The sequence below is a fragment of the Papio anubis genome, chromosome 20, assembly GCF_008728515.1.
Source record: "Papio anubis isolate 15944 chromosome 20, Panubis1.0, whole genome shotgun sequence".
Classification (NCBI taxonomy): Eukaryota; Metazoa; Chordata; class Mammalia; order Primates; family Cercopithecidae; genus Papio; species Papio anubis.
In genome coordinates, this window is record NC_044995.1 from 26,410,930 (window position 1) to 26,424,827 (window position 13,898).

The following is a 13,898-nucleotide window of genomic DNA, read 5'->3' on the forward strand; positions in this document are numbered from 1 at the left end:
CTATCAGTCAACAAACCTTGCCTATGCACACAAAGCTTGCTGACAGTACTCAACTCAAGTATAAATGGTCAGCCAAGGATCACCAGACATTTGAAGAAATTCTTGAACATTAATGCTAGAGGGAAAAAAAAAAAAAAAGAGCCAGAGAGAGAAAAGACGGGGCAGAAAAACGAAACATGGAGGAAAGGCTTAAAGAAGAAAACTTTAAAAGAAAAAACAAATACTCCTTAAAAAAAGACCCTCCATCCATGAAACAAGAACAGGATGCTGTAACAAAGAAACAGCCAAAGAACAAGAAGAAAGTGCTTCCAGAAATGAAACTATGTACAGGAAAATTTTAAAGTCAATACATGATTTAAAAGATTATTTAGAAGAAATCACTTCAAAAATTACAACAAAGACAAACAACAGGCAACAAGAAAAGGAAATTTTCAAATTAGTAATATAAATTTCCCAGGGCTGTAGGACTTAAGCCTCCACTCAAAAAAAGTCCACTAAGCACTAGCAAACAAATTTTAAAGGATCCATAGCATGGCATCAAGGTGTACCACTGTAGTATTCTAGATCATGGGGAATAAAGACCAAAAAGGAATCTCAAAGCTCTAAAAACAAAAAAACAAGTTATATACAAAGAAAAAGAAAGTAGCATCAAGATTTTCAATAGCAACACTTAAAGACAGAAGGTAATAGAATAATGTATCCAAAATTCTGAGGGCAACAACTACTTAAGACCTAGAATTCTAAATGGTCTAGTTAACAATAACAAGCAGGAGTATAAGGAATATAAGAGTTATTCAGGTACATAAAAATTCAAAGAAGTACCTCTGAGCACTTTCCCAAAAGTTACTGAAAGCAATATTCCAACAAAGTAAATAGAACCTGAAAAAAGGGCGCTTTGGGAAACAGAAAACAGGAAATAAATAAAAGGCAAAAACAGGGTAAAAAGATACCAGGAAAACAGTTCTCCTTTGATCAGGATAGAAGCCAGTCCAAATTGAAGCAAGACAATGAAAGACTCCAGCAGTAAAATTTCTAACAACCAAAAAAGTGTCTGACTGAATTAATGATAGATACATAGAAAACTATGCAACAAAAAAAGCAGTTAAATTCAATTAAAAGCCAGTACAAGAACAAAATGGAATTACATAATATCTAAGCATGAATACTGATACAACAAAAATTGTGATACAACAATAGTAAAACGATTAGAGAAGCAGAGACAGGGAAGACATGTAAAAATGCTAAATAGTCCTCTTAAATTGTAGACAGCTAGTTAATAATACATAAAATTGAGAAAACAAGTAAACAAAAATAGGATATGCCAACCACTGGAAAATATGAATAAAAACAGCAAAGTAAAAACAGTCAAAAACGGAAAGTAATTACATCTAAGGAATGGGAACTGTGAGTCAAAAGGGATAAGTGAGTGCTGCTCTTTTTTTAAATAAGGTCTTAAGATGGTTTGTGGTTGTTTAAAGCTATATACATCTATCATAAACTAAAATCATAAATTTTTATTTTGAAATGCCTTATTGGAGACACTCAAGAGCACACACATTGCTTGATAAGGTATGAATCCACAAATCCAAGAAGCTCAATGAAATCCAAGTAGGATAAACCCAGACCCACACCAAGACACACTATAATCAAACTGTTGAACAACAAAGAAAGAAAGAATCTTGACAGCATCAAGAAAAAAACAACTCATCACAAACAAGGAATCTTCAATAAGATTATCAGATTTCTCAGCAGAAACCCTGGAGCACAGAAGGCTATGGGATGAAATATGTTTAAAGTGCTGAGAGGGAAACAAAATACTTCAGCCAAGAATTCTATGTTTAGCAAAACAACACTCTTTTAAAAATGAGGGAAATTTAAGACATTCCCAGATAAACAAGAGTTGAGGGCATTCCTTACCACTGCAATACAAGAAATGCTAAAGGAAGCTCTTCGGGTAGAAATGAAAAGACAGTAACTCAAAGCGATATGAAAACACAGATCTCTGATAAAGGTAAACACATAGGAAAAAATCAGTATTATTGTCATTTTGGTTTGTAACTCCACTTTTTTCTACGTGATAAAGAAAAATGAATACAATCACTGTACATCTATACTAATGGAGACACAATGTACAAAGATGTAATTTGTGACATAAATAACATAAAGTGAAGGAGCTGAACAGGAATAAAGCCTTTGTACGTGATTGAAGTTAAGTTGGTATAAATTCAAAATACATTTTATAACCTTAGGATATGTTATGTAATCACCATGGTAACCACAAAGAAAATACCTATAAAATATTTTAAAAAGAAGTGAAAAGGAAATCAAAACCATTCACCATTTAAAAAAAAAAAAAAAACAAAAACAAAAAAAAAACAAAGGAAGGCAGTAATATAGAAATGAGTCAAAAAAAGCTATAAAACATGCAGAAAATAACAAAATAGCAAAACTAAGTCTTTCCCTCATCAGTAATAACTACACATGTGAACAGATTAAACTTCCCCAATCAGAAAGCATAAATTGGCAGAATCAATTGCTTTAAAAAAAGGATCCAACTATATACTGTCTATAAGAGACTCACTTGTAGATCCTAAGGGCACGAATAGGTTGAAAGTGAAGGAACAAAAAAGATATTCCATACGAATAGTAACCAAAAAAAGAAATAAGGTAGCTATAGTAGTATCAGACAAAATAGACTTTAAGTTAAAAAAAGTCACGAGAGACAAAGGATATTTCACACTGATAAAAGGTTCAATCTATCAAGAAGATACAATTATAAATGCATACATACCTGACAGAGCTCAAACGTATAAAGCAAAAATGTACAGAACTGAAGGGAGAAATCATTTCACCATAATAGCTGGAGACATGAATATCCCCTTTTCAGTAAAGAACAGCCAGAAGGAAATAAAGAACATGAACACTACTAAAGACCAATTAGACCTAACAGACATATATAGAAACCTCCACCCAACAACAGGAAGAACACACACTTTCTAAGGGAAACATGGAACATTCACCAGGATAGGTCATATGAGAGGCCACAAAATAAGTCTCAAAAAATTTAACAGGATTGAAATCATATAAAGTAATTTTTCTAATTGGAATGTTCAATAACATTAAAAATCATTAATAGAAGGAAAACTGGAAAAAGTCATAAATATACGAAAATTTTACAAAACAATCTGTCAATGGGTCAAAGAAGAAATCATAGGCGTAATTTAAAAATACGCTGGGCACAGTGGCTCCGAGCACGTTAGGAGGCCGAGGCAGGCAGACTGCTTGAGGCCAGGAATTCAAGACTATTCCTGGACAACATGGTGAAACCCCAACTCTACTAAAAATACAAAAATTAGCCAGGCATGGTTGACCACACCTGTGGTCCCAATTACTCGGGAGGCTGAGGCAGAAGAATCCCTTGAACCCGGGAGATGGAGGTTACAGTGAGCCGATATTGCACCATTGCACTCCAGCCAGGGCAACAGTGTGAGTGAGACTCTGTCTCAAAAGAAAAAAAAAGAAAATACCCTGAGACCACCAAAAAAGAAAACTCAATGAACATTTATGGGATGCAGCAAAGCAATACTAAGAAAGACATTTATAGCTGTAAATACCTGCATCAAAAAAAAAAAAAAAGGAAATAATTCAAATCAGTAACTTAACTGTACACTTTAAGAAAATGAAAAAAAAAAAAAAAAAAAAAAAAAAAAAGAGTAAACTGAACCCAAAGCTTACAGAGGAAAGGAATAACAAAGATTAGAGGATAATAAACAAAACATAATTTTTTAAAAATGGAGAAAAAGTAACGTCATCAAAAGTTGGTTTTTTAAAAGATCAACAAAATTGACAAATCTTTACCTAGACTGTCTAAGAAAAAAAGAGAGAAGATTCAAATCACTAAAATCACAAACAAAAGTGGAACAATAAAAACTAATATTACAAAAATTAATGGGATTATACAGAAATAGTACAAACAACTGAATGCCAACAAGTTTGGTAACTTAGATAAACTAGACAAATTCCTAGAAAAACACAAACTACCAAAACTGAAATCTGAATAGACTTGTAACAAGTAGTATATTGAATCAGTAATCAAAAACCTCCCAACAAAGAAAGGCCCAAGAAGAGATGGTTTCACAGAGGAATTCTACCAAACATTCAAAGAATTAACACCAATCCTCTCAAACTCTTCTAAAAAATGAAAAGGGAGGGAACACATTCTGTGAGGCCAGCCAGATAAAAAGAAGAAAACTACAGGCTAATTTCTCTTACGCATATACATATAAAAATCCTCAACAAAATGCTGGCAAACTAAATACAGTAGCATATCAAAAGAATTACACATCATGACCAAGAATGATGTCCCCCACGCCCTGGAATGCAAGGATGGGTTCAACATATAAAAATCAATGTAATATACTACATGAGCAGAATGAAGAGGAAAAAACATGGTAATCTCGATTGAATTCAAAAAAGCCTTTGATAAAATGCACACCCTTTCATGATAAAAAAAAAAAAAAACCCTCAGTAAACTAGAAATAGAAGGGAACTTCCAAAACATAATAAAGGCCATATATGAAAACCCCACACTGACATCACACTATATGATGAAAGATTGCGAGTCTCTCTCCTAAGATTGGGAATAAGACAAGGAAGCTCACTACCAACATGTCTATTCATCACCATATTAGAAGTTCTAGCTAGAGCAATTAAGCAAGAAAAACAAATAAAAAGCCTCCAAATTGGAAAGAAAGAAGTCTAGTTCTCTCTACTACCAACATATGATACAATCTTATATGCAATATGTAGAAAACCCTAAAGAATCAAAAATAACAAAAACAAAAACAAAAAAAAACCCACCCTGGTAAAGCTAATAAAAAAAATCTGACAAAGTTGCAGGATGCAAAATCAACACACAAAAATCAGTTGCATTTCTATGCACTAACAATGAGCAATCTAAAAAGGAAATACAAGCAATCCATTTCAACTAGAACCAAAAGGACTAAACTCTTTAATTTAACCAAGAAGGTGCAAGACTTGTACACTAAAAACTACAAGTGTTGCTGAAACAAGACACAAATAAATAGATATCCTATGTTCATGGAGTGAATACATTTAATAATTAGGATGTCAATACTACCCATGGCAACCTAAAGACTCAGTGCAACTCCTAGTAAAATCCAGTAGTTTTTTTTGCAAAAACAGAAAAGCCCATTCTAAACTTCACATGGAGTCTCAAGGGTCCCCCATAACCAAAACAATCTTGAAAAAAAAAAAAAAAAACTAAGTTGGAAGTCTTATCTTTCTGTTTTCAAAACTTACTCAAAGCTACCCTAATCAAAATAATGTGGTAGCAACATGAATACAGACATACGGACCAAAAAATAGAATACAAAGCTTAGACATAAGACCTCATAAATATATGACCAAATGATTTTTAACAAGAGTGTAAAAACCATTCAAAAAGGTAAGGACCATGTTAGCCGGGATGGTCTCAATCTCCTGACCTCATGATCCGCCTGTCTTGGCCTCCCAAAGTGCTGGGATTACAGGCGTGAGCCACCGCGCCTGGCCAGGACAGTCTTTTCAACAAATTGTGTTGAGAAAACTGGAAACACATGCAAAAGAAAAAAGTTGGACCCTTACCTTACAAGCGTATATAAAATATAACTCAAAATGGATACAGCAACCTAAATGAAGATCTAAATGAAGAGATAAATCTAGGAAACTTAAAAAAAAAAAAAACAGAGGGAAGCTGCTTCATGACATTTGGCAACAATTTCTTGGATATGACATGAAAGGCATAGGCAAAAACAAAACAACACTAACTGGATAATGAAAATTAAAAAATTTTGTGCATCAAAGGACATTATCAAGAAAGTAAAAGGGCACGGCACTCTACCTGGCAGCTACTTTTTTTTTTTTTTTTAAGTAAGACAAAAAAATAAAAATAAAAGAAAGTAAAAGGGCAACCCACAGACCAGGAAAAAATACTGATAAGGGACTAATATCCAGAATACATAAAGAACTACAACTCAACAAGAAAAACAAACAACTGCAATAAAAAATGGGCAAAGGACTTAAATAGACATTTCTCCAAAGATGATATACATGTGGCCAATAAACACATGAAATGATGCTCAACATAATTAATCACTGAAGAAATACAAACCAAAACCCTGATGATGTATCACTTCAAATCCACTTCAAACTATATTCCTTGGTGGTATGCCACTTTAAAATATATTTATTTTATATATTAAAAATATAGTAACAAGTGTTGACAAGAATGTGGGAAAACCAGATTCCTTGTATTTTGGTGGTGAGAGTATAAAATGGTACAGCTGCTGTGAAAGACAGAATGGAGGTTCCTTAAAAAACACAACATTGGGCCGGGCACGGTGGCTCACGGCTGTAATCCCAGCACTTTGGGAGACTGAGGCAGATGGATCACCTGAGGTCAGGAGTTCAAGACCAGCTTGGCCAACATGGTGAAACCCTGTCTCTACTAATAATACAAAAATTAGCTGGGCATAGTGGCACACACCTGTAGTCCCAGCTACTCGGGAGGCTGAGGCAGGAAGGCTCTTGAACCTGGGAGGCGGAGGCTGCAGTGAGCCAAGACTGCACCACTGCACCCCCAGCCTGGGCAACAGAGTGAGACCCTGTCTCAAAAAAAAAAAAAAAATAGACATATATATATATAGATCCAGCAATTCCACTTTCAGATATATACCCCAAATAATTTAAAGCAGGGAACTAAATATTTATATACCTATATTCATAGCAGCATTATTTATAATAGCGAACAGAATAATTCACATTATTCACAAAATAAAATATTGTTCATCCTTAAAAAGAAAATTCTGATATGTGCTACAACATAGACAAACCTAGAAAACATTAAGTGAAATAATCCAGACACGAAGGGACAAATGCTGCAGGATTCCACTTACGTAAGGTATCTAGAATAGCCAAATTCATACAGAAAGTAGAATAGTGGTTACCAGGGGATGGGGAGGAGAAAGGAAGGAAAAAATGGGGCGTTATCACTTAACTGGTACAGTTTTAGCTTAAGAAAATGAAAAATATCTGGAGATGGATGGTGGTTATTGCTGACCAACCATGTGAACGAGGGGAAGGGAAGGGAGGGGAGGGGAGGAAAAGGAAGAAAAGACAGTTAGTTAGTGGTGCCAGGGGGCCTACAATAAGGTTATCAGTTCCAAAAAAAACTTTGCAAACACAATGGGTTGGCAAAGGTGTAGTCAGTCAGTCTGTTAAGGCCAGTACTGTCAAAGTTAAAAATCTAACTCACTTCATGCCAGCAATTCAATCCTAGTCATTCATCCTACAGATATACACAAGTACAAAATGATACATACACACACACACAGAGGTTATTCACTGCAGCATTGCTTTCAATAGCAAAAAAAAGGAAGATGATCTAAAGGCCTATGAGTAAAGGACTGGCTAAATAAACTATGGTACAATATAATACTATACAGCCATGAAAAGAATAAGACAGCAAGCTGCCAAAACAAAAAGCAAAGAAAAAAAAGTGTGCCTACAATTTGAGTGGATGTGTACAGGGTGGGGTGGGAATGCCTAAGTCTATAGCTGTAAACGCACAGAATATCCCTGGAATAATGAGTAAGATACTGATAACAGCGATGCCTCCAGAGAGGTAAACTGGATGTTAAAGAACAAGAAAAGGAAGCATAGTTATTTTTTAATAAATATCCTTTAGATTTTATATCATGTCCATATATAACCTACCAAAAAAATAATTTTTAAAAAAGCCCATCTTGTGAATGACCTGATGCACCTCATATACAATTTTTCTTCTCCTATCACTTAAAAAAGAAAAGAAAAAAAAAAGCTGTATTCAGTGCTAACAATGTCTTATCACCCACTTTCTTCTGAAATCTGCCTAAAAATGTATTCCTAAGTCAAGATTTTCTTTAGAATGCTCTGTGAGATAACAGACATTACAAGTTAAAAGTTTCTCAAAATCAAGTAAGTTTGGGAACCACAATATTAAACAAAACTAAAGGGATATTTTTCATTACAGGGCTTCTAAGTAATGTGCCTATGTGCATTGGACTCTCTGGTAGAGGGAAAAGCAGTGTGCAGTGATCTACAAACTTACTTGATTATGTTAACAACACTGCCTCTAGGTCACCACTCATCCAATGCTTCCCCTCAACCTTCACATCCAATCAGTTGCCAAGTCCTATCAGGCTCAGAAATTCTCCCTGCATCTGATCTCTTCTCTAAGCCCACAGCCATTACCCTGGTTCATGATCTTATCCCTTCATGTCCACCCTTCCATTTAGTAAAAATAACTTTGTCGTAAAAATGAAGACTAAGTACGCATTTTTTAAGACAAAAGTAAAAATAAATGTGTCAGATACAACTCTGAACAAAAGATACATGGTAAAATAATTCTCCCAGTATTCAAAAGTAGATTACAGAGACATGCAGAAACAAAATTACCAAAAACATATCTATACTGTAGAAATCTCTGATTAAATCCTGGTCTTTTCACTTAGTCTCACTGAAGATGTACTCTTTTCTAAAAAAAAAAAAAAAAAATTGCTCTCTAACCTAAAAAAGAACTCACAAGTATTTAGAGTAAAACTTTTAAGTTCATGTGAAATACATTAATCCCTAATTTATAACACTAAAAATATTTTAAGAAGTTCCTATTTCAGCAAAAACAGAGTAATAAGATACTAAAAATATTAAATAATCTAAAAGAGGACAAGAAAGGGGAACAAGAGGAACAAAAACGGTGGGAGAATGCCAAACCTAAATCCAAACATATTACACATTAAATGTAAATGGTCTAAATATATCAATTAAAAGACTGAAATTATCAGAATGAATTAAAAAGGAAAGGTCCATGCTGTCTATAAGAAACTCACTTTAGGCAGGGTGCAGTGGCTCACGCCTATAATCCTAACACTTTGGGAGGCCAAGGTAGGCAGATCACTTGAGGTCAAGGGTTCGAGATCAGCCTGGCCAACGTGGTGAAACCCCATCTCTACAAAAAATACAAAAATTAGCTAGGCGTGGTGGCACTCGCCTGTAATCCCAGCTACTCAGGAGGCTGAGGTGGGAGAATCACTTGAACTTGGGAGGTGGAGGTTGCAGCGAGTCAATATCATGCCACTGCACTCCAGCCGGGGCAACAGAGCAAGACTCCGTCTCAAAAAAACAAACAAAAAAAAAAGAAACCCACTTTAAATATGATATAGTTAGCATAAAAGTAAAAGAGATGGAAAAATATACAGCATGCAAATACTAAACAAAGGAAGCTCAATGTATCAAATCCAGTAATTTATGAAAGCAATAACACACCATGACCAAATGCGGTTCATCCAGGGAAGAAAAATCAATCAATATAATCCACCACATTAACAGATACAGAAGAAAAACTACAAGATCGTATCAATACATGCAGAAAATACATTTGACAAAATTCAACATCTTTTCATTTAAAAAATCCGCAAATTAGAAGCAGGCAGAAAGTTCCCTAAACTAATAGGGAGTATTAATTTTTTTAAAAAACCTACTGCTAACACCACATTTAACAGTAAAATACCAAATGTTTTCCCCAGAAGATCGGTTTCAAGACCAAGATGCCTACCTACTCTTACCACTCCTATTCAGTATTATACTGCAGGGGTGCGGCGAGGAGAGACATGAGGCTGAGCTGGGTCCAGGTCCTGACAGTACTGTCCATCTGCCTGAGCGCCGTGGCCACGGCCACGGGGGCCGAGGGCAAAAGGAAGCTGTAGATTGGGGTCAAGAAGCGGGTGGACCACTGTCCCATCAAATCGCATAAAGGGGATGTCCTGCACATGCACTACACAGGGAAGCTGGAAGATGGGACAGAGTTTGACAGCAGCCTGCCCCAGAACCAGCTCTTTGTCTTCTCCCTTGGCATAGGCCAGGTCATCAAGGGCTGGGACCAGGGGCTGCCGGGGATGTGTGAGGGGGGAAAAGCGCAAGCTGGTGATCCCATCCGAGCTGGGGTATGGAGAGCGGGGAGCTCCCCAAAAGATTCCAGGCGGTGCAACTCTGGTGTTCGAGGTGGAGCTGCTCAAAATCGAGCGACGATCTGAGCTATAGCCAGACTGGGGAGGGGTAGGGGGAGAGGCCCCCATCAAGGACCAGACTGTTCCAAAAAAAAAAACTTAAAAGCCCAAAACAACAACAAAAAATATTATACTGCAAGTCCTAGCCAAGGAAATAAGGCAAGAAAAAGAAATAAAGTGTACACACATTGGAAAGGAATAAAAAAATAGGAGCTGTTTACAAAAGGCATGATTGTCTACATAGAAAATCCCATGGAATCTACCCCAAAAAAGTTCAGAGAACTAACTAATATGGTCAGCATGAATGGAGGATCCAATGTTAATTCTTTTTTAAAAAGAGTTATTTCTACATACTAAAACACTTGAAAAACAAAATTTTTAAATGCCATCATTTACAACAGCTTCACAATAGGTGAAACAAATATAAACCTAACAAAACACATATGATCTATATGCTCAAAAACTACAAAACTGATGAAAGAAGTCCTAAATACAGAGATACACTGTATTTACACGCTGGAAGTACTTACACACTGGAAGATTTAATAATTAAGAGATCAATTCTCCCCAAATTAATGTGTTGATTTAGCACAATTCCAATCAAAATCCCACCAGGACTTTTTGTAAACATAAACGAGTGGTTTCTAAAATGTGTATGGAAAGCCAAAGGAGGTAGAACAGCCAAAACAATTTGGAAAGAATAAATTAGAACACCTGTACTACCAACTTTAAGGAACACATTTATAATGCTACCGTAATCAAAACAGATTGGCATCAGCAAAGAGACAGAAACATAGATAAAAAAACAGAATAGATGGTCCAAAAACACAACTATACAAAATGGCTCATTCATTTGTTTTTTAACAATTTAAGTAAGCTATAATTCACATGCCATACAATTCACCCATTTAAAATGTACAATTCGATGGTTTTCGTATATTCACAGGGTTGCACAATCATCACCAAAATCTGCGTTTTTATATTTTCATTGCCCCTAAAAATCTCTATACTCTTTAGCAGTCACTCTCCATTCTCTCCCATAGCTTCCTGGCCCTAAGCAGCCACTACTCTCCTTTGTTTTATAAATTTGCCTATTCTGAATATTTCATGTAAATGGAATCATACAATATGTGGTCTTTTGTGACTCCTTTAATTTATTCTAATGTTTTCAAGGTACATGTCTTTTCATTGCCAAACAACATTCCACTGTATGGATGTATGACACTTACCCCTTCATTAGTTGACAGACATTTGGGTTGTTACCATGTTTCGGCTATTAAAAACAGTGCTGCTCTTAACATTCATGTACAAGTATTTGTGGACATGTTTTTATTTCACTTGGGTAGAATACTATCTAGGTGTGGAACTGCTAGATCACAGTAAAACACAATGTTTAACTTGCTGAAAAATTCCAAACTGTTCTCCAAAGTGGTTTCCCACCAGGAATGAATGAGGGTTCCAATTTTTTCACATCCTCACCAACAAGTGTTACTGTCTTTTTTATTATAACCATCCTAGTGGGGTATCTAAGATGGTCTTGTTGCCAATTCATTTTTGACAAAGGTGCCAAGTCATTTCAATGGAGAAAGAACAGTATTTTCAACATAGTATTGGAGCAACTGGACATCCATATGCAAGAAAAATGAACCATGACCTAAACCCCACACTTCGAACAAAAATTAACTTAAAATCAATCAGATCTAATTGTAAAATGTCAAAGCATAAAACTTTTAGAAGAAAACATAGGAGAAAATCTTCAAGAACTAAGGTTAGGTAAAGCATTCTTAGATATGACACTACACATATGATCCATTAAAAAAAGCTAAAAGCTGGCCGGGTGCGGTGGCTCAAGCCTGTAATCCCAGCACTTTGGGAGGCCGAGATGGGCGGATCACGAGGTCAGGAGATCGAGACCATCCTGGCTAACACAGTGAAACCCCGTCTCTACTAAAAATACAAAAACTAGCCGGGCGAGGTGGCGGGTGCCTGTAGTCCCAGCTGCTCGGGAGGCTGAGGCAGGAGAATGGCGTAAACCCAGGAGGCAGAGCTTGCAGTGAGCTGAGATCCGGCCACTGCACTCCAGCCTGGGCGACAGAACGAAACTCTGTCTCAAAAAAAAAAAAAAAAAAAAAAGCTAAAACCTGAACTTCATAATTAAAAACTTTTGCTCTGGAATGACACTGTTAAGAGAATGAAAAGACAAGACGCAAAGTGGGAGAAAATATTTGCAAATCACCTATTTAACAAAGAGCTTAAATCCAGAATACATTTAAAAAAAAAAAAAACCTCTCAAAACAACAGTAAAATATACAACGCAGCAGGGTACGGTGGCTCACGCCTGTAATCCCAGCACTTTGGGAGGCCAAGGTGGGTGGATCACGAGGCGGGAGGATCACGAAGTCAGGAGTTCAAGACCAGCCTGATCAACATGGTGAAACCCCGTCTCTACTAAAAATACAAAACTTAGCCGGGCATGGTGGCACACGGCAGGAGAATCGCTTGAACCTGGGAGGTGGAGGTTGCAGTGAGCCAAGATCATGCCACTGCACTCCAGCCTAGGTGACAGAGCGAGACTCCAACTTAAAAAAATAAAATGAAATAAAATAACAAGAAAATATACAACCCAGGCCAGGTGCGGTGGCACACGCATGTAATCCCAGCACTCTGGGAGGCTGAGGCAGGTGGATCACCTGAGGTCAGAAGTTCAAGACCAGCTTGACCAACATGGTGAAACCCCATCTCTACTAAAAATACAAAAAAATAGCCGGGCATGGTGGCGCACACCTGTAATTCCAGCTACTCAGGAGGCTGAGGCAGGAGAATTGCTTGAACCTGGGAGACAGAGGTTGCAGTGAGCCGAGATCACCCCATTGCACTCCAGCCTGGGCGACAGAGTGAGACTCCATCTCAAAAAAGATAAAAAAGCATATATAACCCAATTTTTAAAAATGGGCAAAAGAGTTCAACAGGTAAAAGAGGACACAAAGATAAAGTAAGTGCATGAATCAATGCTCAACATCATTAGGCAACAACAAATTAAAACCACTATACACCTATTCAAATGGCTACACTTTTTAAACTGAGAATATCAAGGGCTGGTAAAGATGCAAAGCTACCACTCTCACACACTGCTGAAAGAGATGTAAATCATACAGTCACTTTGGAAAACAGCTTGGTAGTCTCTTAAAAACTGAACATACACTTATCATATGATCTAATAATCTCACTTGTAGGTATTTACCAACAGCAATAAAAATGTATGTTCGCACAAAAACCTGTACACAAAGGCTTACAGCAGCTCTGTTCCTCACTACCAACAAATGGAAGCACCCAAATGTCCCTCAAAAGGTGAATGGAAAAACTGTTGTACGTGCATTTAATGGATATGCATGTAATGGAACACTCCTCAGCAATAAAAGACATGACTTTTAATATACAGAACCACCTGGATGAGGCGTTACAGCAAGTGAAGAAGCTAGTCTCAAAAGACACAGACCTGAGGTCTCAACCCTTAGAGGCAGCGATAGGGTGTGACCACCAAGGGGCGGTGTGAAGGAGGTTTTGATAGGAGCTGAGTCCTGAGAGCAGTATCTTGTATCCTATTCTGTGTCCTGACTGTGGTGCTGGTTAAACAAATCATGACGCGTGTTGTAACTCAGACCTTCTCCAATTACCCCAGTCAACCATGATGTAGAAGACTATGTGTTTAACTGGTTGTATTTCCTCTGCCGTAAGAAAAATAAAGTACCTTTTCTTAATAAACGTTAAGTACAACAATATACCTAAGTATTTCCT

At 36.7% G+C, this 13,898-nt stretch overlaps 1 protein-coding gene and 1 pseudogene across 4 annotated transcripts in view; one reads left to right on the forward strand and one right to left on the reverse strand.

Annotated features, from left to right (window-relative positions):
• URI1 (URI1 prefoldin like chaperone) overlaps positions 1-13,898 on the reverse strand; it is a 74,759-nt gene that overhangs the window by 14,733 nt on the left and 46,128 nt on the right. The gene's annotated exons all lie outside the window — the stretch shown is intronic.
• On the forward strand, positions 9,694-10,200 carry LOC101001290 (annotated as a pseudogene).